The 26,968-nt window shown below is 31.6% G+C and overlaps 1 long non-coding RNA gene across 1 annotated transcript in view; it reads right to left on the bottom strand.

Annotated features, from left to right (window-relative positions):
* Positions 1–21,625: 21,625 nt before the first annotated feature.
* LOC124535775 overlaps positions 21,626–26,968 on the bottom strand; it is an 89,894-nt gene continuing 84,551 nt past the window's right edge. Inside the window, exon 3 of the long non-coding RNA XR_006966831.1 lies at positions 21,626–21,679. This is a non-coding gene — a long non-coding RNA (uncharacterized LOC124535775). The remainder of the gene's footprint in view (positions 21,680–26,968) is intronic.

Raw genomic sequence — 26,968 nt, 5'->3', positions numbered from 1 at the left:
TTAATATATATAGCTCGCACCTTCATTTTACGTAACATCTCTCAGTGACTTACAGTAGGCCTCAGACCGGTTGTCGCAGGTGCACTTACTTCCGTTACTACGGTTCGATGCGCTCTTCAGGGGTGGTTTAAAATTGACTGTGACGACAAGTACCAAAGAGAAACTTGTATCGTTTGTTTTTTATTATATGTTATACAGCAAGTTACATACTCTGTTATATTTCTGGCATTCTTATTTTGATAGATATTGACTCATCTTTTGATGACAAGGCTTTGCTCAAGTAGAATATGAATTTATTTCCAAATTAACTTACGTTGGTGATTGGTATACAAACCCTTTTGTTTGGATAAAATAAGCCTATGTGTTCCTACTCAAGCCCAGTGGTTAGAACGCGTGCATCCTAACCGATGATTGCGGGTTCAAATCCAGGCAAGCACCGCTGATTCATGTGCTTAATTTTTCTTTATACTTCATCTCGTGCTCAGCGGGGAAGGAAAACATCGTAAGGAAACCTGCGTGTAACAAATTTCATAGAAATTCTGCCACGGAATACACATATTCCACCAACCCGCATTGGAACCGCGCGGTGGACTGTGTTCCAAACCTTCTCCTCAAAGGGAGAAGAGGCCTTTACCCCAGCAGTGGGAATTTACAGGCTGTTTTTGTTGTTGTTGTATGTGTTCCTTCAAGCTCTAGACTATTTGTATACCAAATGTCTTTTAAATCGGTCCACTAGTTTTGATGTGAAAGCGAGACAGACAGAGTTACTTTAGCATTTATAGTATTAGTATGGATATTAATTATTTTCTTTTTCGCTCAACACATGTCAAACCAATTATATAATTTCAATGAAGCGAACTGCACTAAAGAGATAACTATTTCGTATTTTATGTGTAGTACATAACTTAGATGTAGCATTGGCAAAATTCGTAAAACCAAACGCATCCGAATTAACAACGCTATCCCAAATTATCAATATTTATTTGTTATATATATTGTAATATCATACGACCTAATATGCACTTGCTTTCTCGGGTTGAACTGCCGCGAGAATCTATAGCGACGAATAGCGTAGAATGGCGCGATAAGAAGCTATTTCTATTGGTTGTATGAATCGGCAGTAATAGGTTTTAATGAATTTTCCGATGCTACATCTATATTGTGTACTATACGTCTACTTATTTTCTAATTCAGAATATTGAGAATTTATAAGGCACCCATTTTTTTAACTCATTGTTAGATATTCATAGCTTAAAATAATAATCATTCGTAATCCCTTTCTCCCATTTGAATGAATAATATTTATAGATTTAAGGTAGGTAGTAGTATAATTTGAACAAACTATTATCAGATCGGTACAAATGTTATGATCAATAGAGAATGGATCCATTTTATACTGGTATCATTATCTTAAACGGCAGCCTCCCCAGAGATCTCGTATTAGTTCGAACAATGTGTTCGAAGCTATTAAGGGCATTGTTCGGTAAGTTAATTACACCGGAACCACGTTTCAATACCGGACAGCGAGATTTTTTTTTAATTCGTTCATTTTCTTTTGCAGAATTTATCTAAGGATTTTAACTAGAGATATCTTCGAGGAAATCACTAATGAGATTAGTTTCATGTTCTTTAACTTTACTAAAAGGAAAGATCGTTGGGTTTAAAACTAGATTATGGAACTTTTTCAGAATTTGTTGCATCATTAAAACCGTTTTAACGTCATTTACACTTTGACTTTGCTCTTCTGTTTAATATTACTATATGTTCAATAAATTATGACACCGGAACTATAATAATTATAAATAAATTAATATTGGACAACATCACATACATTACTCTGATCCCAATGAGAGTAGCTAAAGCACGTGTTATGGAAAATCAGAAGTAACGACACAAACATCCAGACCAAAAATCAGAAAACTAATGAACCCGGGACCTCGGAGTGGCGTACCCATGAAAACCGTTGCACACACTACTCGACCTCGCAGGTCGTCAAATTATGATGTTTAAACAGATTTCAAATAGATTACGAAAACTTTTAAAAGGATAAATAAATTGCCTTGACTTCTGACTCCGATTTGAATGATGAAGTTGATTCGAATTTACCTCAGCTATTTACGTTGATGAAAAAATAGCAACATTCTTGGTATTTAGATTTTGTCGATAATAGCGTCTTGAACCTTTTTCATCTATTCCAATAAATTTTACCTGCCAAGAGCTAAAGCTTATTCTTAAAGGTCTTGGCACAATGACAGTATTTCATTCACTGTGATGTGAATTTAAATTTTTATCAGAAAATTTATTGAGTGATTTACATTATTTAATCTTTATAAATGATTAGCTACTAAACTTTCGACTTTAAAAATATCTTTTTGTAATGGATCCTACGTTTCGTTGGGTAATTTTGTTATACCATTTAACTAAAATATATAAGGTTTATAAATATGAATCTGATAAAAGTGTTATTGATCAAGTAGATTTTGATCAATTTTAGATATATATGTAAATTTGTATAGTATTCAGCAGGTCAGACTGTCATGGCGTCACGCATGCGATGCGATAGTGTGGCGACCACTGAAAAGACACAGAGGGTATCGTTTCTTTTTTAGTGGGTATTCCGGTGTACTAGGGTGCAATGCTGGGCACGGACACTTCTATATACCACTCACTTCACCGGCCCATAGATCAATTGGAATTATAGGGAGATGATTCTGAGATAATCTAATAAGAAACTTCAGGTATAGTACGTAAATTCGTCGTTTATATTAGTTCTGTGACCCACTTACCAAATGATACGGATAATATAACAACACAGAAAAATGATAACTTAAAATTACCACATGAGCTGATATGGGCCTTACCAACTTATTAATATTAATCACACTTTTAATTCAAATCAAATCAAAATAAACTACACTTAAGTAGGCTTTTGCAAGCGCTTTATTTGAATCGTCATTTTACAATTAAGTAAAGCTATCATTGTAAATTCAGTAGTTACTCTTTTTTAACATTTAAAATATACAAAGTCATGTTAGTTAAATACAATTATTTAAATTAATATATCCTGCTTGGATTCCATTGATATATAAGCTGCGTCTACTAGACTCTTGATTAAAATATTAACAAATAGAGACAGTCTTGAGCAAGCGTTTTTGATTCTTATTGGTGTTCAAAATTATAAAAAATAATAGTGCACATGATATCAGACCCTTATAAATTTTACCCAGATTCCCTGATCACGGAGTACACGTGAAACAGCTTATCAGATCCTTGCCTATCTTCAAGGATAAAAATGGCTGCAATTTGTTTGTACCGCTTGATGCCATAACTTTGATGGTTTTGCGAATATTTGCTTTAAGGGATAAGCGTGTGATGTTTTGAGCCTAGTTGATTTCTTTTTTACTATTAAAGTTGGATTACGAATATTCGACATCCGTAATAGTGATTTGAAAGGTTGTGAAAGGGTTTGTTTATGTCTATAGTATTACTATAAATGTGAAAGTAACTCTGTGTGTCTATTGCTCTTTCACGATCAAATCGAATTTGGTTGAAGCATACTTGAACGAGAAAGGACATAGGCTACTTTTTTTGCCTGACATTACAACTAATACCCTATAACACGAGTCGTAGGCGATTACTAGCTTTAAATGTGGAATATATTAATATTTTAACTGAACAACACATGGGTTATTATTGAATACAATCAAATATATGTGAATTAAAATGTTGAATAGTCGTGATATTGAGCATTGATGTATATTTAATATTTAAAATATTTTATAATAAAATAATTATGTAAATTGACGTTTAAACATAAAGCCAATATTAAGGGTTTAAGCCTAGATGAGCAATATCTGTTTTTTTTTTATATATTGAGCGACGTCAAAGTAAATTATCTTGAAGAAATCTGTACGTGATGAAAATTTTACAAATGTATACATTGAAACGCATTAGAGCAGAGGGGGGGAATGTACCCAGTTGTGGGGTAGTTACATATATTCCGTTATGGTTACTGTACGCCAATAAATCATACCATAGTAGGTTATTAGCCACTCTTTATAAAATAAACAGTCATTACAAGCGAAGACGTAAAAACAGTTAGTACTAAAACTTTTCTTTAAAACTTGTTCTCAACCAACTCTGTACTTTAAATTCTTAATCACGTTGCATATACCAGTGACCTTTTTCATGTTCGTAAGGGTCTGTTCACATCAAACAATGCCAGTCCTTGGCATTTCTAGACTTAACTTCCGCACTTGTAAACCCTCAAGCGAACTTCACGCTAGCTTTGAGTGCTACGCAAAAAAAAGGGCGTCTTGACCAGATTGGCCTTTTAGAAGCTAATCTCATATACTCTTTTCTTTTTACCAAATATTTTAAATTGTTAGAATTATAGTGAATATTTTAATAAAAAAAAATAAAAATGCAAAATAATAATTTTTTTCAACATATCAACGGAGATAAAGAAGGATATAATGCAATTTTTTGTACCGAGCTGTTTAACATTGATGACTTCATGTATTTTCTCAATAGTTAGGCTTAATTGCGTTTATATAATATTACCATATTAATATGAATATAATGCTGAGATGGCCCAGTTGTTAGAACGCGTGCATTTTAATCGATTGCAGGTTCGAACCCAGGCTGAATATTCATATTCTTAATTTGTGTTTATAACTCATGCTCAGCGGTTTAATTTGTTTAATCATGTGTTTAATTTCATTGCAATTGTGCCTAAATATGCTCCAAACCTTCTCGTCAAAGGGAGAGGAGGCCCAGCAGTGGGTTATTTACAGGCTGTCGTTGTAATATGAATATAATTCGTTAAGTCTGCGCAGCTTGAGTTACTAATGTTACTTATTATGTATAATATGTCGCCGGTCCCTTGGCACAATTTGCATTCAAAACTTAAGAAGCCCAATTTTATTTTCATTATAGTAATGTCAGTTGCATATTAATGAATTGGGTAAAATAAAATAAACCCTATTTTTTGTGTGTTTTAATAATTGTAAATATAAAATGCACGTTAGTAATTTTAAAATATCGAAAATCTTTCCGTGTTTTGACAGGATATTTTGTGAAGCCAGTTTGTATTACGAATGTAATGCTTAATCGTGCATGTTTTATGATCAAAGCAAAAGCGAAAACCGGTTGTAAATACGTACATTTATAAAGTTTATCTCTTAGTGAAGCATGTTGCAATACAGTATATATTTAAGTACTATTTATCTATTTTTTAATAAAATATAAAATCATATTATGCAGTTCCCTTGTCTCTCGACCATAAAAGTGTCGATGCAATAAATACATATATGGTGAACATATTAAATATTTGTTTGACATTAAGATATGTCTTATTCAGCATTATCTTTAAAACCGATCTTTGAGTTATCTGCTTCTAAAATATATGTTTTCGTCGTTTCATTGTAAGCAGACTTACAGTAAATAATCGGCATCAAAGAGTACGTAGTTGTTAGCAGTGTTGGATAAGTTTCGGAATCTTTTTTTTTGAAAATTATTTGTGCGTTTGTTGTATAAACTTTCAAAAAAAGTACAAATAGTGTGACATTATAAGAAAATATACAAATCGTCACTTGATAACTCACTTTTTTCCTTTCCAAGGAGTGCACTAAATTGGATAAGTATTTTTACTTATTCTATTTCTTTGGCTCCGAAATGGCCCTGTGGTTAGAAAGCGTGCGTCTAAGGCAAGCCCAGACAAGCACCACAATACAAATATGCTTAACTTGTGTCTAAATTCATCACGTATTCAGTGGTGAAGGAAAACATCCTGAGTAAAGCTGGATGTGTCTAATTTCATCGAAATTCTGCCACATGTGCATTCCACCAAACCGCATTGGAACAGCGTGGTGGAAATTGGTCCAAACCCTCTTCATAGTGGGAGGAGGCTTTAGCCTAGCAGTGTGAAATTTATAGGTTGCTGTTACTGTTATTTATTTTTTATTTTTTTCTTTATTTTAATTCAGATAAAGTTACTTTAACTCTAGTTTGTTGAAATATATTTTAATTTCATTACACAGTATGAACACATCCTAACATAACTCATCAAAACGCTCTCCAGCCATGTTCTTGCTTAATGTACTATGTTTTTTATGCGACAGCTTTACGATATAAACGTGTGACTGAAATAGTTACTGATACTCTTCTTAAAAAGGATTTCTTTTTATATAGGAATTTAAAATGAAATTTCTTAACCAGAGCCATGTCAAAACTGGTTACAACTAGTTAATGTTTAATTAACTAGTTTTAACCAGTTATTCGACTTAATATAGAATTTGTGTATTGGTTCAAGATTTATATCCGAATGTGATGTATTAATCTATCCTATCTCACGCTCATGTCCTTTTTTGGTGACTATCAATATATGTATATATAAATGAGTATTTGCTGTGAGTAGCGTTTCTTTGAGACCTAATATTTCGGATTTGCGATTCGACGGGAAAATACAGCGGTACTCATTCTTTCATTTGTATATTTGTTGATAGGTGATCATAATTATTTTTTTTTTTTTTTTTTTTTTATGGTATAGGTTGGTGGACGAGCAGATGGGCCACCTGATGGTAAGTGGTCACCATCACCCATAGACAATGACGCTGTAAGAAATATTAACTGTTCCTTATATCGTCAATGTGCCATCAACCTTGGGAACTAAGTTGTTACGTCCCTTGTGCCTGCAGTTACACTGGCTCACTCACCCTTCAAACCGGAACACAACAATACTGAGTACTAATTATTATATAAAGTCCAAGTTACTAAGTCATATAATACGTTTTTGCTTTTAAATATTAAAATGTTCAAAGGCCAAGATAATGAAGATCCCTGGAAGTGTCAACGACAGTTAAAGTCTTATAAAAATACGACCTTAATTGTTTTATTCTTTAACTTTATTTATCTACTACAATTGTATAGCCCAAGTTACTTTCACGCGAAAATGAGTAAAGTTAGAAAAAAATATATTCATAACGAAGACGGGGCTGGAAGTTGAATAAAAATAAAACATTTTCGGAGGCAAAAGTCTCGTGAAACTTGTCCCATAAAAAGCGTTAATATTTCTCTGTCAACGGTAAGTTCACCCCTTCTGTGAAACGGTCTGTTAAGGATACGGTCACTGGTTAAGTGGGATAGAGGAGACGATGAATGCGTTTTTGTCAAATTTTAATTATAATTAATTGTTAATTACTTCTTAATAGATTTAAGGCCAAATTAAATGACAGTATTGTATTAACAATTACTCCAGTGAATCGCGTTCTAAATGCGTTAAAAATGCTTTTGTTGCCAAATTTGAAAAAATGTTAAGAAACTCTTGTGTTCCAGAAGTAACTATAAAATGAGTAAGTTTTTGATTGATAACAAACCCTGGGAATGAAATGATCGACTCGTGGCTATTTCTATTCAAATTAAATATACGTATTTAATTAATTTGACAGAAAGGTTTTGTAATGCTTCTATATTGAGAAAAGGAATTTGAGTTTGAGTAGAGAATATAATATGGTATTTATAGAACATATACTGAAAGTAACTAAGCATGGCAGGCGAGCCGTATCTGCATTAGTTATTGTTGCCTACATAGCGTCTAAACATGAAACTACACAATGCTGAAACGTAATATGAGCGATAAATATTTTCATCAACACTTAAAACTGCCTGGGTAAATAATACACAAAATCATTTAAAACATACCTTAAAAACTTTTACTAATATTATAGTTAATCGTTACGACACATAAAGTATTTTATCACTCTTATCTTCTCTATCTCGATAAATGTATCATAAGAGAGAGCGAGATCACTATAATTCTATGTATTACGTCATATCACAGTTCATAAGACTTTTTTTTCGCTGAATTGGAAACGTAATCGTGTTAAAATATCACTTTCATATCTTAAGCGATAGCTTTTCTCTGCGTATTTTCTTTTACGGATAATACACTTTATGTTAAGGTCATTCGTGGGGAGAGGAAAAAGAAACACTGATTTTTTGTATTCCAAGAACACTTTTTATTTCCCATACAATATTTAACCTTTTGTTATAAATGGATTATTACAATATAATCTTTATTGATATTATAAACGTAACTCTGTATGTCTGTTATCAATAAACAAATTAGGTTAAATTTGGTGTGAAGCTAGCTAGAACCCCAAAGAAATAGATAAATAAGTTGGCAATTTTATACTTTAAATCTGTCAATCAACCCCTAAAACGCGATCTTTTTACTTTATATATTGACAAAAATGTTAGTTTCTAAATCAAAAATTCCTTCGTTTCTTTTCTCATTTTCTATTAATTTTTTTTCTTTAATAGGTAGAGGCACTGCACAAATAAAGATAGTCTTGAACCTGATCTTTTATAAACCAATCAACAGTAGGTACTAACTAAGCGAAAAATTTTATACACTTTCAAATATCAAACACAAACTATTAACGTAGTTGTTAAAAATGTCTATAAAAATACAGCTTTGCAACAATTCCATTAAACGTACGTGATGAATAATACACACTATATAAAACAAGCTTAATATTTTTTAGTATGCGTAAAATTAAACGTAATCAGAAAAGACGCAACCAAAATAAATCTTACACCTTTTTAATTAAACAGGATAATGTTGTTTAAATACACCCTCTTTTAAATACAACGGAATCCACACAATGAAGGCATACAATTCCACTAACCGCTGTTAAAATTGTCACATTTACTACATACATAAGCGTTAAAAACGTGCCTAAGCTCAAACAAAAGGTTTTACGGAACTTAAACACGTATCTCAGATAAAATAAGACGCATAATACCATGTCACATTCTCTACGTGTAGCGAGTTTTATTTAAAAATCAGTGGCCTGGGAACCCAACGCCGTTTGTCATCCTTCCTTGTCATTTAAGGATATTTTCGGATATGAGATGGCTGGAATGTAAAGCGGTTGTAGAGGATGTAAATGGATCCCAGGGGGGTGTGTTGATGTTTGAAATCATGTGTATGTAACGTAATATTGACCGTGTTTTGTAGGGGAAGTCTCAGTATGAATCGATCAAGAAATTAATGTACTGTGACGTTTATTTTATTTCTCTTAAATTATTTGATCAATATAATTATGGAATAGTTGTTTACTTTTCAATATTAGTAAAATATTTGATAATCCTTTTAACGCTTACTGTTATTATGAAATATAAATATTAGTGATTCAATTAACTACGCTTACTTCTATCGAAAAATTTCAACAAAAATGTTGATACTCTGACACTCAAATATGATACAAGTTTTCTATTTAATTGTATATTTTAAAACATTTAAACTACTACAACTAAAATTAAAAATAGTTACTGTACAAATCGTGACCGGGTGGAATGGTAGCAAGAATGCTAGCAGCATTTCTCAGTTGAATCGCAATTCCGATACTCTGGGCAAAAAATGAACTACTCCTGACACCAGTGGCAGCATTTAGGTGTTATAGTTTTAAGAAAGGTTATTTCCACATTAGTGTTTCAGTTACAAATGGAACAAAGATATGGTTTGGAATAAGAGACGAATATTTGGTATTTGTTTCGGTTCAACTTTAATTCAAAAACATTAATTATTATGTATGGTATCTCAAATGTAAATAAATACATTAGGATTTTTTCGTATAAGGCTTGCTACTTCACAATATCTTATTTTACCGCCGAACTCAAGATGAGTTATTCTAAGCACGAACTACTACTTGAAAATGTGAATTACATACCTGTTTCATGTAATGATTAAAATAATTTTGAATGATAAATATATCATATTTGATGTACACTTTAATTTAGATCAACTTCTTAATAATAATATAAATGTTCGCCATTCAAATGAATTTAAAACCGATCGCACCGAATCTATGAAACTGAAATTTTACGCGGTTGTTCTACTAACAATACAATCGATTCTATATTTTATTATTTCTAGTATATTGGCTGAGTGGTTTTTATTATTTTCTTTTGTTTAATTTACAAATATCATCTAACCAACTAACGGAAAATTTAGAAATTTCTTTCCATATTCTCTATTTAAATATTGTAAATCTTTTTCTAAAAGCTCTACTTTTAGAGGCTTTAGAACTTGGTGGTAGAGCCTTTACAAGCCTTTCTAGATAGATATCACGCAGGAATCAGAGAATAGAATTGTGATGTCCTGGTTTGGAGATTGAGTTTGCTGGTGAACTACAGAGGAATGGGTCATAACATCTTTATTTCCATTGTTAATGGAAGTGGTCACCACATCAGGTAGACTATTTCCTAGTCGCTCTACCTATGCTATTATATAAAAATGTTGTATGGGAAAAATTATAATTTAGAATATTGCCGTCTTTGTTTGTATATATATTATAAACCTTTATTAAAGAATGCCTTAGCCCAGCTGTGGGTACTTACGAGATGTCACTTTTATACTTTTTTTTGTTTCTTTAGTTTTGTTGAATTCACTCAAAACCAAATAGACTGTTGAATTAAGGAATAAAATAAGCGCATACATCATTTTGATTTAGATCATAAGCGAAGTTGACGTTTATCATTAAGTATTTTACAGCGAAATATAAAACTTTGAACGATATATCATAAAAAAACACATATACGTTTATATCTCGATTTCGTTCAGAAACTATAAAAAGTTTGGCACATAAAGCAGTTTATAAGCAATATTTATCTATAAAATTGATGTTATAAGCAGTATAGTGGTTTTATTTATAGTTGCAGTAAAAATAGAATGATCTACGCTTACGACAAAACTGCTAAATCTTTGCTGGAACGTTTGAGACTACCATGAAAGTTAGTCTACGAATAACTTTAATGATATTGAATTTAATGTACATGAAATATTTATTATGAAATTTTATATTATGTATTATTACACAAAAGATAGATGAGATAGCCTAGTGGTTTAAACCCAAGCAAGCACCACTGATTGTTCATGTGCTTAATTTGTGTTTTTAATTCATCGCATGCTCGGTGGTAAATGAAAATATTATGCAGAAATTTAAATGTAAGTTCCTGTATGATACTGTCATGTATATGTATGCTTCTAAAAATGGGAGGAGGTCATAGACCCGCAGATTCATTCACTCTCTTAAATGGAGTCAGGCCCGTAGAGAGATCTCATCATCAGTCTCTGAACAAACGGCCTTACCTACTTTCTAAGCCACGAGAATGTAAATACTGCCGGCTTCCAAACTTTCAACTCCTACTAAGGATTTCTCAACAACAATGCCCATATAACTTTTATAACATAACCCGGGGCTTGAACTCACGATCTTATAAGCTACTAGAACAATGTCTAATAATTATAGAATTAAAGCATTCATTTCAAAAGAGCGAGAGTATAAATCCAGTAATACAAATATGAATTCTATAGTTAAAATTATAGAGTTGTTATTTATTTGTCTCAAATTTAGTACCAATAACTGTTGAGCTTTCAAACAAAGCCATAAATATATGTATGCTACAACGTGACAGCAAATATTTGAAATTTCATACATTCCTAGAGAATTACAAGACTCTCTACTTCATATTTGTGAGCTTGAGATAATATTTATGACAATTCTCTGAAAACCTTTGGTATGTAGTAGACAAAAAGTTCCCATTAGATAACCGAGTACATAATATATATGTGTAGTTTAATTAAAATCCATTTAGTAGTATATATTTGTCACGTTGATGAAATTACAGACAGTGAACATTCAAATTCAAAACGGTTATACGTATACGTAATCTGATTGGAATATCATGGTATTCATAAAAAGAACGTCATCACTTTCAAATTTAGTTGTGTGTTTTTAATTACATATTACTTGCTAACTTATAGTAATCATCAATTTATATTCAATTTTTTTTAAATATTTTGTATATAAGACGCAGATGACTGTAAATACAGCCAGGTAGAGAAAAAAATATTATGGATTTTTTTTAAAAATATCTCTTAATTTTCCAGACAGAAAAGCCTTTAATTTTCTGTTTTAATACAAGCAATTGAATAAAAGTCATTCGCACGAACACATAAAATAATCATGGCTACATGAATAATATTATTCTAATAACACGCTCTACAAAGGCTTGTCTACTACAGAGAGGACGTCCGCTGTTTCATCTATTGCAATTATCACCATCTCTAATTCCAATATTGTATCTGTTGAAACACACAAAGGAAATACGCGATTCGTCAAAAGGGACAAAGTTCCATCAAATAAATTTCGAACGGAATTTTTGAAACATTTGCACAAAACGTTGTAACAAAACAAACATAGATTCGCTATTACATAAAAAAGTATTCTATTTATACCTTTATTGTTGTCGGTATACTCAAGATAAGATGTTTAGTCAGTTTCGTGGAATTACTTGAGTTAACAGAGCGGGGTTCAAATAATTATATTAAGAGCTCTCGATTATGTTACACGTGTACATAGAACACATTTAAAGATCGAATAGAAACAAACATTCTTAATCCTTAGGTATATAATATGTAACATTTGATTTGTATTTATTATTATTCCAATAAATTTATCATAAACATATATATCAACAGAGAATTTGATAAAAAGCGTACATAATTATTCTTTAAAAGGATTCCTTCCAGCCAAAGTTAACCTTTTTCCTTATTATACAATAAGGAAAAAAAAGTGTATACATAAATATGTGGCAGATACATACGATCATGGATTCAAAAGCAAAGCTATTCTTTAACATTTAATATATAATAACAACTATACTGTCTAATTGATGGCGATACAAAAGTAATCAGTACATCAATTATAAAAAGACAAATCAAGAAAGAAAAACCACTTAAACACGACTCAAAGGACACAACTAAAACAAATAATGAATAAATGTAAAAAAACACAGCTTCCTCTGATTTGTAAGGGACAATTTCATTGTGAATTCCCAATTCGGGTTTGCTGCTGAAAAAAACCTTTGACATTTAGTGCCACGAATTCTAAATCAAGAATTCGAGATCTAATACTTTATTTAGCCACGACAGAGGCAATTCAAATATGTTTACATTTCACATAATCCAAAAATGTAGGACAAGTTATTTTAAATATAGAGTAGAGAGTAGTACAGTTAAATTATTTTTTTAGTGAAAATAGGTTAAATGAAATTCAAGTTATAATAATTATATTTGGGCCCGGGCAGCGGAAACACTCGCGAGCCGTGAGGCCACCCGTGACGTAAGGATTGCAAAAGTGGCGCGCAAATTTTAAAATACATGACTTTATCAGAGCGCTTCAAGCTTCCAGCACACTACAAAAACCAGGCCGTATCCTGGAAAAACAGGACGGTTGGTAACTCTAGGTTGAAGGCTTACCCTCACATTATATAACAGCAAATAGCAAAGCAATAAGCAATACTTTAAAAAAAAAAACCTACGTTGAGTTCTTTTAAAAATACTCACACATTTAGGCGCATTTATATCATATATTAAAGGACTGCTATTTTGTAGATGATTATTTTACAACTGTATCATTTATTTCGATAGTAGTTATTGTCTTATAAATTATGCTTATTTTATTTTATATCAATATTGATCGACAGCTACATTAATACCTAACCTAACATAACACCTTTTGCGTTAGGTTAGTTTGCGTTACTCTATGTAATGTTTTGCATCCTTAGCAACATGTATCAGTATTTCATAATATGTAGTTACGGATATAGTTTCGTAATACATAGATAGATTGAATAGGTAATTAAAAACTTAACAGTTAAATAAATAATTGTACTCAATTTATGATATAATCTTAGTATGCAACGTTATATCGCACCAATGTGTGTGAAATACAATTGTACTATTCTCTCACACATTCGAACAGGTGATGCTAAATTGGTTAGTTACCACCGGAGAGATTTGAGCGGCTTTACACTATTTCTGAGAACCAAGGGCAAAATATAATAACTCGTCGTCTTACTGGGAATTTCTCAATAGATACAACTACCAAGGACCTCGTGATCCACATTTATAACTTAATCTCTGGACAATTATAGTAGTCACTATCAATACTAATAATACAAATAACAGAGTACCGCATAGAGTTACAAGTTGTAACGCTTAAACTGATGAATTAATTTAGATAAAATTTGGTACGAAGGTAACGTAAGTCTCAGCTAAGGTTTATTTTTTCTTTATAGTTGTAAAAATTTGGGTGAAACCGCAAATTCAGCTAGTTATATTATAAAATATAAATCTTGATAAACTTTAAAATTTACCAGTTGTTTCAAGTTTTGCCTACACAAGAACTTGGTAAGAATTTGGTCAACATACAGGCTATGTATAATCAGCACAACGACACTGCAGTTTTTTTATTTCGACTTTGAGGGTGAGCCAGTAACTATCAGAACAACTATAGATATAATGGAACTAAATAATTGGCCAACGTTTGGTGCCATATTGGCGATGTGAGGTTTGTTTAATATTTATTGGTGACCGATTGCCATCAGTTTGCTCATTTACCAATCTATTTAAAAAAAGAACGAAGCATTTCATTGTTTTAAATAATATATGTGAATTTACATGAAAAATAAACATTACAATTCGATAAAAAAGTGAGATCGTAAATGAAGTGTATACATTCACGTGTTTATATACAGCATATTTCAGATGTTACAAGCTGCAGGCTTCCTTTGTAAAACAGTCTTAGAATTATTTGTATCGATACAGATACGTGCTCTCGATGCTATGGAAGGGATAATGTCTAAATATATCTGAAATTCCGTTTTAGATCTGTTTCTGTATGATGTTTGCTTGAAGTTATGTTTTATATACAAAAAAAAAAAAGATTTTTTCCATTTAAGGAGTGTAATTAAAGAGTTAAAGAATGTTGTTTTTCTGGAAACATACTTTCTCTGTTATGATTAGGTGTGGATCACTAATCCTTTCCGATTTCGGTAAGAGTACACATTAAGTATTTAATATGTATGTATATAACATGACTTTACATGAGGTCGTTAGTTAACAGCAAATTATAAATATTTCTTATCAGCTTGCTCAGATTCCAATACGCGATGTCTCGTTAAGATTTTCATTACTACTGATGTATTTATTCTTAATTGTAAGATAATTGTTTTTCAAATAATTTATAAAAATATGCCTTAGTTTATGTATTGCTTATTAGAAATATTAAATCATAATAATTATAAATTGCAATATTTCAGGTTGTCTGCACATGACATATTTCGCGCCGTAACCAGAAGCAAAATTTAATTAATGTAATATTGTATAGTATAGCATTGTTACCACTAATAGCTAGAGGTATTATTTAAGAATCGTACTTTATTAAACCACTATGCTGGTAAGTACACAAGTCATAGTATGCCAAGAGACACTTCCACTATGTTCATTTTTCTATAAATTAATTAACAGCTGGAGGTATTATTTTAAGAATGTTGTTGGTACCTTGTTTTTCAATTATGCTGGAGAGAACACAAACTCAACTCAAACTCAAATAACTATATACAATATAGAAGTATTACACTTTCTTGTTGATGGTCAATTGAAACAGTACCACTGATTCGGAAGAAAATACCCTGACCTGTGAAAAACCGGCGAAAGAAACTCAGCGGGTTTTTTTTTGTCTCATATATTTTATAAACAATTTAATATGAAATGAAATAGCCCGGAGGCGATCGTTTCATTCCCAAGGTGTGCTATCGATCACAAACTCATTAAAAATGACACATAAATGATAGTAGTAGAACTGTGTATGTGAGAAGTGATTGCATATAATGTATATTATTCTTATTACATTTGAAAGTAACTCTGTCTGTCTGTTTGTCGCTCTTTCACGACCAAACCGCTAAACCGTATTGGATGAAATTTGGCTCCTTTTTTGCCTAACACATGACAATACCCTAAAAAGAAGCCGCGAGGGCGACTACTAGTATGACAAAAATCGATTGTTATTTTATATATTTTAATAAAATAAATACGAACTTCAATGATAAATGAAATAACAGTTTAATATATATTTAATGGTAATTATAGCTGTATATATAATAAAATAACAACATCAAACGATATACGATATGACATATTTCAAAGTCATCTAAAAATATTTCTTTGTATGACCACGTCAACTAAATATGTGAAAATAGCGAAGTTCTAAAACCTTAATACGAAAGAGCCCTTCATCAAAACGGAGGCTTGTGTATCGCGACATGTCACTGTCGGCTCGAGAACACTCCACAAAGAGGTATCCCAGTCTGTTTCTTATCCGTTCCAACACTTATGAAGAGAAAAAACATTTGGTCTTTAAGACTGGAAAGTTTACGCGGCGTTTTAATGAATCAAAATCAAAATATACTTTAATCAAGTAGAGTTCTACAAGCACTTTTGAATCGTCATCTTGAAAAGCTACTACAAGAAGAGTCGAAAACTCAGCAGCAGAAACTCTTTTCCAACAATAAAAATACAATTATACATGTATAAAATATATCCTGCTTTTTTGTAACTATGAACCGGCAAAGTTAAAAATGTCTGCCGAATTTTATAACAATAAACACAAAATTAAAATGATACTAACAACAATTAAGTTTAATGCTTATTTTTATTTTCTTGAAACTGTTTGAAATTAAAATACTGTGTCTATAATTTTATAAATATGCCTTATAATACTTTTTTTTTATTGTATATACTTTGGCGGACGATCGTATGGGCCACCTAAAGGTAAGTGGTCACCATCACCCATAGACAATGACGCTGTAAGAAATATTAACTGTTCCTTGCATGGTCAATGTGCCACCAACCTTGGGAACTAAGATGTAATGTCCCTTGTAAAACCGGTATTGTTGTGTCCCAAACCGGAACACAACAATACTGAGTACTGGTTTTTCGCTGTAGAATAACTGATGAATGGGTGGTACCTACACAGACGGGCTTGCACAAAGCCCTGCCACCAAGTATATATTTATAACTACATTATTTAGTTTTGTTTACCTATTAATGCTACCCGTTCTTTTAAATCAATCTTTTTTCCAGATTAAAAACATTGTTTTTTAACTAACATATTCACTCTTCGTTAAGTTATAAATTTGCAATCATTAAAAATTAATGATGATTTAATTTTTGCACATCACATATAAGTGTTCGTATTTACTCCTGAAGAATCGAATGTGGTCTGTTTTCAAACTCATTCTTTATTAAAACTTATATCATTGCATTGAATATATGCACAAAAGGCGAGTGGAAAAAAAAGCTGTATATAATTGTTATTTAAAAATTTCAACAATAATTAACTCGAAAATAATAATATATTATATGTACTTATTACAAAAAAGTATAATAAAACAATAAAGAACGAAATGATTTATTCATAAAAAGTATTAATGAATTCCGTTTCGCCATGACTATGTTGTTTACAGATTTGATATTATAATATTTCCTATACAAATACATGAATAGTGATCTACTTATTAATAATTTATTGTATATTACAAAACAGCTGTTTATATTTAATTAATATATAATGAATGATCAGCAGTTATTATATGATTATCAAAAACTACTACGAAAACTTATCGCAGTGAATAAGATATCGTTGGTTTTTATAAAACGGCTCGAATTCGCATAAAGCCCTTTCTAATTAATCTTATTCTAAATTTAAAAATTAAAACTTCATCGTCTTAATAACATCATAATCATAATATTCAAATGTTTATTGTACTACAAAAATTAAATGTATCCAAAGTTTATCAATATTAATTTGATAAAGTTGCAAAATATTTTGACCGTTCGATTTTTTAATTACTTTTTCAAATTTAACTTTATATAGAAACATGACTATGAATTTAGTGAAAACGTATAAACATAGAAATTTTTTTGTTCAAAAATAACAATTAAACTTGATTTTAAAAGCCTATATAAAATTAAACTCTTAATTATAAAAATGACTTAAAATACCAACTATTTCACACATAAATAAACATTTATTAAATAAAACACTCCCATTAATTACAAATTCAGAATATAATCTAGATTGCACAATTGAATGTCAATTTCATTTCTAATTATGTATCTGTCTTTAAAAAAGCCGTAATTGAATCTCAGGATTGTGAAACTCTATCACTAAGCGTATTCAATTTATGTTAATTTGCGTTTCTTTGTTTCCGCGCGGTTCTATATCCGTGTGACGATACTCTAACATCTAGTCTCAATGCTCAAGTAAACATCTCGGTGGGACTTGTTCATGGTTTTCAAGCGATTTTTAAAGGACTCCCTTTGTGACTTGTTGTGATTCTAACTCCTTTGTGGTTTAGCTCGGTCGAATGTGTTTATACCAATGATAACATTGTTGATATCTTAGTTTAAATAAAAATATTAAAAATACACTACGTATGTATAATAAATGTACAGTTGTAAGAGCAGTATATCTGTTATATACATATTGTGTGTGTAGTTACTTAGTTTCTATGACCAGTTCTAATCGAATCTAAGATTTTTCTTATAGAGGTTTTTTTGAAGAGCAATACGTAAATGCATTGAGTTCTTTGGAAAAAGTCTTAAAAATCAATCTTTCAACTCTTAGTTCATGTTTCATTCCGAAGTTATTTGGAAAGTTGGTAATATCATTTTGACGATATCCGTGGTCGAGTGGTGTGTACATCGGTTTTCATGGGTACGCCACTCCCGGGTTCGATTCCCGGCCGAGTCTATGTAAATTATTATTAGTTTTCTATATTGTCTTGCGTCTGAGTGTTTGTGGTACCGTCGTTACTTCTGATTTTCCACAACACAAGTGCTTTAGCTATTTACATTGGGATCAGAGTAATGCATGTGATGTTATCCCATATTTATTTATTTATTTATTATTTATGTCAATGCAGATGATTGAAATAATAATATATAAATCAAAACAACACACTTAAATTGGACCTTAAAATAGTACGTTACTAATTGGGTTCAATTAGATCCTTTTTTTTTTCTCTACCGAAAGTAAAATGTAACAGTCCGATGATCCGCTGCTGGTTCTATGGTCTTTTGAGGAGAAGATTTGAAAATTTATTCTACCATGCTCATAACCGCTTTCGTAATTAATAACATTTTTTAATTGTTCTGATATATATGATAGATAAGCTACCACATGGTAAGCGATCACCAAAGCCCATAGTCATTGGTGCTATAAGACATTTTAGCCATTCCTTACAACACCTACGCTCCACTAATACTGACTCACTCACCCCTTAAGCATAAATACATCAGAATCATCCATTGCTGTTCGGCGGTAGAGTATTGTGTCTCCTAGTACTTTCTTTAAGTAAGTACTAGGACTTACACAAAAACTTTTAGTAATATTTTAACATAATGATGGAAAACAAAATATTACATAAATTGATATTTAATCGATTACATTTATTATGGTGAGAAGGATCACTATTGTTATAATAATAAATGGTCAGTGGCATTATTCATACAAGAATGTTCCCTCATATAAAATCGTTTGATCCGAGAGACTCGGGGGCTTGCACTGATTCCTTAGTGACTAACAGAGCGTGAAATCGCCTTAAAAGATTCCGCCTTCCAACTGAGCTGATCAGATCTTAAAAAATAAATTCAGAATCCAGTAATCTCCTGTACTTATTTTGTTCTGTTTTCCTTGATATAAAAAAAATAAAAGTACCAGTAGTGTCCCACTGTTGGACAAAAGCTTCTTCCTTTTCACAACTGAAACTTATTCCACCTTAGTTTTACAAAGCGGCTTTGATTTACCAGGTGGTTTCTTTACCCGCGGATATGAGATGATTACCAATGAAAGATATTAATTCACTGTTACTTACTGGCTTGAACCCAGAATCATTGGTTTGTTTTTTTCTCTTGTATCCTTACAGCACGATTTAAGCCAAGCCAATTTGCTGTGATGTAATATTTTTATTTATTTTTATGTTGTCTGGCAAACTAGTTCACCATTCATGGTCATCTGAAAAAGCAGAGGTTTGCACATGCGTTGAAGAACTTTAATTATATTATACGAGTATATTTTTTAATGTTAAAAATTTAAGTATCCATCCTCTGCACTTTAGGAAAAGTTTCGGAGATCGAAGTTTAATGCTTGTTTGTATATATAGATTATACATGTAGCAGATTTTTATCCGATGGAGATTTTGTATATTCACAGTCAAGCACGAGAAGAATCAGTCAAGCTTGTTCGGGCTACAAGACGCAATTTTCTGTTGAGGTTCATGGATTTTTAACATGAAATTTATTATATATTATTTATATATCTTTTTACTTGTTGTACTCGTTACGTTTTCTATCTATAGTAAATATATTTTCTATAGTAAATTATGCAATACTAAGTATTGTTGTCATTAATTTTGAATGGTGACTTCAGTTCATCACTTGTAATTACAGGCACAACAGCATTTATGTTTCCACTATTGGGGTCGTATTGACGTTATATAGAACGGATTACATATCTCTTTCAATGCCAAGTGAATATGAGTATTGAAGAATCAAAATCTTCCGTTTACAAAAAATGCCAGAATTTTTTTACCTAAAATGAGTTATACAATGAGAAATAAAATTTTTATTTACTTCCTTGTATCTCGAAAAAAAATCTAATTGAAAAAAATGTGTAAGTGGATTCCATTTCAATTTCCAAGGGAACTCGAAAAAAAAAATTAATATTCCCAAATACAATTATTAATAACAGCCTCGCAATATTTCACGAACAATAAGAAGGAAATATGGAAGTATTTGTACCCATTTAATAGCATATTACGAGCTCATTGACGGAGGGACCACAAAGGCACACCTAATATTTTCTGCCGTAAACTTCAATATATTTCCCACGACAAATATTAAACTTTGCCACGAACTAGTACTGTTGACATCTGAAGATATTTCACATTTGGAGCGTTAATATTTAAACGAACGAAAAATTTCCGAGCAATAAATACGACTTAATGAAATATTCTTCTTTAATAAACTGCTATAACTCTGATATTGTGTTCGTAGTTGCTAAATATATATTTCTAATAATTTAATAATAATAATGTTTATTTATATCGTTATAAAACATGACCATATGTATTCATAATTATGTCATGTCATGTATTTGAAAACCATGTTTAAGTATTATGTGAATATATTAGTCATCCATGTGTGGCAGAAACAGATCACAGATAATATACGAAGTTCAAATCCATCCAAGCTTGTCCATCCATGCAAGTTACGATGATGTAACTCGATTGTCAAGTGACATCTTCCAGATTCGCACTGCAGTTAATTGAAATCCAATATAGTATATCAGGTTAATTTATTTTCCCAAAATTAAAGACAGTTTCATTTAAAAAAAAAAAACAATCATCAAATCTTATTGATTTGATTGTGAATAGTCTTAAAGCAAAAACTTATAACTTAGTATGAAGTATTAATATTAGTTTTCATGCTGTCTGTACTTCAGTATTGTCAGGGATGGTTTGGCTTATGTCCAAAGAAGCTGAATTAGAACAACCATATATCAAACGACTGTAGGGAAGATCAGGAGTGATTTGAAGTTGGTCTTAAGAACTTTTTGGTAGACTAAAGATTTATAGTCCTTTATAAAAATCTTCGTCCATATTTTCTAATTTAATCATTAAATATGACAATAAATAATATATCTCTACTTACTTGGTGGTCTTTGTGAAAGCTGTCTGGGTAGTTGACACCAAGTCATCCAATATTCTACCGGCAAACAGAAATATTATTTTAGTATCATCCATCAAATAAATCTACTTGCTTTTACAATTCAGTACTGTATCATATCGATTCAAAAGTTCTATTATGAGCCTACTTGTAGAAAGAGTATTCTATTTTTGTTAGGGACATAACATCTTAGTTCTTTAGGTTGGTGGCGCATTAGCGATGTCAGGAAAGGTTGATATTTCTGATAGCGTTGATGTCTATAGGCGATGCTGAACACTTACCATCGGGTGTCTTTTATGATAGAGGAACTATGGTAAAAAATACTAAATGAAGATGACTAATATTAATATCAACCGAAAACTATCATATTGTTTAAATGTTATGTAGTGTAATTAGGTATTGTTTAATTAAATAATCATAAATAAATATTGGACAACATCACATACACAACTCTGATCCCAATGTGAGTAGCTAAAGCACTTGTGTTATGGAAAATCAGAAGTAACGACGTTACCACAAACACCCAGACACAAGATAACGCAGAAAACTAATGAACTATTTCTATATCGACTCAGCCAGAAAACGAAACCGGGACCTCGGAATAGCGTACCTATGAAAAACGGTGTACACACTACTCGATCTCGTACGTCGTAAATTGAAACACTATAAAATAATACAACTCATTTATCTTTCGTTTATAGCTGAAATTAACTAGTGGAAATCAAATCGACTACACATATTGACATGAAACAGGTCAAAAATCCAAACGTTTCACCTTCTACATCTCCAGGGAGATTTATTTGAAGAGTAAGAAAAAAATGGCAATCTTATTTAAAACTTTTACCAGTACTGTACGAAAGGACCTAGAAGTTTACCGGTCAAACTCGGATAACGTTGTTTTAAAAGGAATGTTTTTTTCTTCCTTTTGTGGTCATCCGCAGGTAAGAGGCGGAATGAAAGTGGCATATATCTTTCCTGCCTCGCTACCCTTCGTGAAAATAGAAAAAAGTTTTAATATCCTGCACGACGGGGAAAAATGGTAAACAAGTTTTTTCGCCAAGTATATTTAATTATCCATGACTAAACTATTGTGATATGGTGCTGTAGGGGCGGGTTACTAAAATTAATGCTACAATTATACCTTCTGTTTTTTTCATAATGGCTGATTTTGAATACTGTGGTTTTATTTTTATGGTCTAAATAATGTTTGTATTTCATAAAAGTATGGATTCAAATTCAATACGTCAGGCTCTCCAATTTTTATAATAGGAAGAATCAATTTGTGTTGAATATTTAAACGTGATATTAATGTTCGATACGTGTTCCAGGATGTTTGTTATCACCGTTTTGCTGTGTCTACATATTTGCTATTCGAATATATTCGAACATATTATTATAATTAATTTCGAATAAAGATCGTTAACTATTGACAATAAAAACATTGTAATATTCTTCCCAGAAAACTTACTACGAAGACAGAGTTGTAAGGTATTCTCATACATATGTGAAAAACAATGAAAGAAATAGTAACCATTTATTGTTCGTGGACTTATAGATTAGAATCATAAACATGTTCTATGAAAACATAGAGAAAATACAAGGGCAAAAAGATAATGAAATAAGTCAATACCTTTGAGAGATGATGTAAGAAATGTATTGAATTTGTGGCTTTGTCGCACTACCAACTAAGAGATTTCTCGTATAATTTATTTTCTTTTATTTTACATTTGGTTTTTGTATAAATAGTTAGGTACATATATATCAACGTCTCGACGAGTGACAGGTTGAATTTTCATCATTGTAAGTGAGGTCGGAGCGAATATTTGGATGTGGAAAAGTTCTCGGAGTATACGATGAAATTTGAAGATCTGTTTTCTTGTTTACTTTTTATATTAACTCAACATTCGCGACTCTACGAGATATTATACTAAATATAATTTCGGTAGTATAGTCTCGTATATTTTGTTGAAATAAATTCTTTGGAAATGTTACTAAATTCAATGGCAATTTATTGAATACAGCCCGTATATCGTAGTGCATTTGTGATTTTAAACGGCTTTTCAGTACTGAGTGGATAATAACTTAATAGCTTTAGCTCTTGCTATTTTATGATGGCCTGGTACTTTTGTTGCTTTTAGCGTATAATCAATTATATTTATTTATTGTTTTGCTTTTTTTTTGCGCGTGACTTCGTTCGTACGGGTAATATACATATACACTTTATTAGTGATACGGAAATCTTTATTTCTGAAAAAAAAACACGTTTTTTTATGTTAAATAGACAGCTAAACTGGCAAATGAGCCACCTAGTGGTAAGTGATCACCACTGTCTCTAGACATTGGACAACATTAACTTCGCTTCATATCAACAACCTTGGGAACTAAAATATTACATCCCTAACTAAGCCTGGCTCAGTCACCCTTCATGCCACAAAGCACAACCAAGTTAGTATAATATATAGGTGGTAACGGAAAATAACATAACTAGAGATTTAAAGTGGGGGTAGATAGATAATGTGTTATTTATATGTACCTTATAATTTCTACTTAACACATGTTCGGAATATGTTTCATTAAATTTCCAAGAACGTATTAAATTAAAACTCTTTACCGATTCCGGATATAAAACATATTATACTACTACTCATGCTAGTGAAATAAGAATATTATTGACATTCCCGATCACAGCTCCACCTATTGGTTTCAATCGGAATCCAGGAAACCAATCAAATACACACAAAACAATCAGTGAAAACAATCCAATCGTTTACGAAGACTTTAGTTACATACACACGTACTAATAGCTGAATCTATATTAACATTATCTTTCCGTCTTTCACTACCAACCCGCTGAATTTGATGAAATTTGGTGTGAAGCAAACTTGAAATCAAAGAGAGGAAAAAGAGCTACTTTTTTGCCTAACAACAATTTAAAACGCGAGAGAAGCCTCGGGCGACTACTAGTACTATATATATTTTGTATATTATATATTGAGATGAGAGGAAACGCCGAAACTTCACCGCAAGTTCAATTTGTAGTGATTTAATTGATATTTTTTTTATGATATAGTTTTGGCGGACGAGCATATGGGCCACCTGATGGTAAATGGTCTCCATCACCCATAGACAATGACGCTGTAAGAAACATTACAATTCCTTACATCGTCAATGTGCCACCAACCTAGGGAACTAAGATGTCATGTCCCTTGTGCCTGTAGTCACACTGGATCACACACCCTTCAAACCGGAACACAACATTACTGAGTACTCTTATTTGTATCGTACCTATTCAGACGGGCTTGCACAATGCCCTACCACCAAGTAAAATTTTTTTATCATAACTGTAGTATTTTATGCGAAACATCACTTTTCTATTACACGATTTCAATATAACAGTTTCAATCCTCCATGCACAATGTGGGCTGGAATATGCGCGTGTTAGTTCTGATTGACCGATGTCAGATTTTATATGACGCTTTGAATTTGAACTCGTGATCTTCACTAATAAAGACCTACGAATTTGATCCAATAAGCTTTTCCTAGTAGAAAATGATGATGAATATATCATGAATGATTTCAACCACGGTGGCTAATCTTAAGAAAGACAATTTTTTTGACGGAAAAAGCAATAACTTTTTATTGACACGAACTGGGGTTGAAATCCAGGAACACTAGATCTGCGGTATTATACCTAGCCACGAAACCATTGCGGTATCATTATCCTTGTATATTAAATAAGTAAACAGTTTATTACATTAAAATTACATTGTTAAAACTGAGTAAAACTTTTCATCAAAATAATGCAGAAATCCATGTATAATTAATATGTAACAAAACCGATTCATCACTTACTTAAAATTGAAAATTTAATTCTGATCAACGACAATGAACACAACTTTTCAGTTTAATTTACGTGTTTTCGAACGGCAGTTTATCTGGAAACATGTTAAATAATTAATTAAAACCGTCGCATTATATACCCTTATTTCACGTGATACCAATATATTAGCGCGGCTTGGTCACGCTCCAAGGTATAAAGTTAGTGTACATTACAAAGCAGGCTTTGTAAACGCTTCTAAATTCGAGGTCTGTTTAAAACCTCCAAAGCGGAAAACAATTTTCTGTTGAAAAGAGGGCTTTAAAGAGCTCCATCCTTCTTTTCTAGTAGCCTTTCAGAGTGACGCTCTTATGTAAAACGAGTTTAATGTCCCATAATAAAAATGACCAGATTTTTTCTCGACAATGATTTTGTGAGTTTTATGATCCAAAAAAAGCATAATATTCAAATATTTTGGAGGATTTTGCTAGTAAATATTTCCATTAAATTACAGTCAACGAATTTTACAAAATTATATTTTTTTAAATCTTTGATGAGAATTATTTGACTGAAAAATTTCAAATTAATATTAAAAGATAAATATTATGTAGAAAATAATGGAGATACCGAATTTTTAGAAGCAACATGACTGTATTTTTAAATGATGAAAAAGAGTAACTACTGAATTTCTTGCCGGTTCTTCTCGGTACTACATTATGGTGGTAGCTTCAATTAATATAGAATTTAAACGACGATTCAAACGTGTTTGTAAAAGCCTAATTGAATAAAGTATATTTATATTTGATTTGGTTTAAGCAAAAATAGATAATAAGTACAATATCCTTCTTTAAAAATATCAAATTAGTATATATTTTATTTGTCTTATTGTAGTTATAAACAACATTATTAAAATTCACCGTCAATTTAGTTTCAACCGCAAATGTCAAACACAGAAGCCATCGTCTGATCACTGCAGATCAAGACGGAAGCGATTGAATACGGTGCTCTCGTTCCATCGTAAAATATATGAAAGGGATGGACATCGTCCGTCGACTCGTCGACATGATTAGATGCCGGGTATTGGCGTGGAAATGACGTGAAGGAAATTACGGGCATTGAATTATAGTCGAAATTTAAGTGGTATGATAATGCATTTTTGAGGATAACAGTGAATAATTGTTGTAGTTAAAGTAAGTTTAATAAGTTTTAAGCATGCACTATGCTTCAATTAGAAAATTATTTTATTGAGTTAGTAAATTAGGTATGTACCTACATATTTTTCAAAATACCTGGATTAAACCATTAGGCCGAGATGTAGACCTAGTAGTAAGAACACGTATATCATAATCGATGATTACTTGTGTTTGTAATTCATCTCGTGTTCGGCGGTGAAAGAAAAACATCGTATCGTGTCATATGATCCACTAACCCGCCTTAAAGCGCATGGTGCAATATGCTCCTAACCGTCTCTTCAAAGGGAGAAGAGACCTTAGCCCAGAAAGGAAATGTGT

This window comes from Vanessa cardui, chromosome 15, assembly GCF_905220365.1.
Source record: "Vanessa cardui chromosome 15, ilVanCard2.1, whole genome shotgun sequence".
Lineage (NCBI taxonomy): Eukaryota > Metazoa > Arthropoda > Insecta > Lepidoptera > Nymphalidae > Vanessa > Vanessa cardui.
Note: the sequence above shows the minus strand (reverse complement) of the source record. Positions and strands in the feature narration are given on the sequence as shown.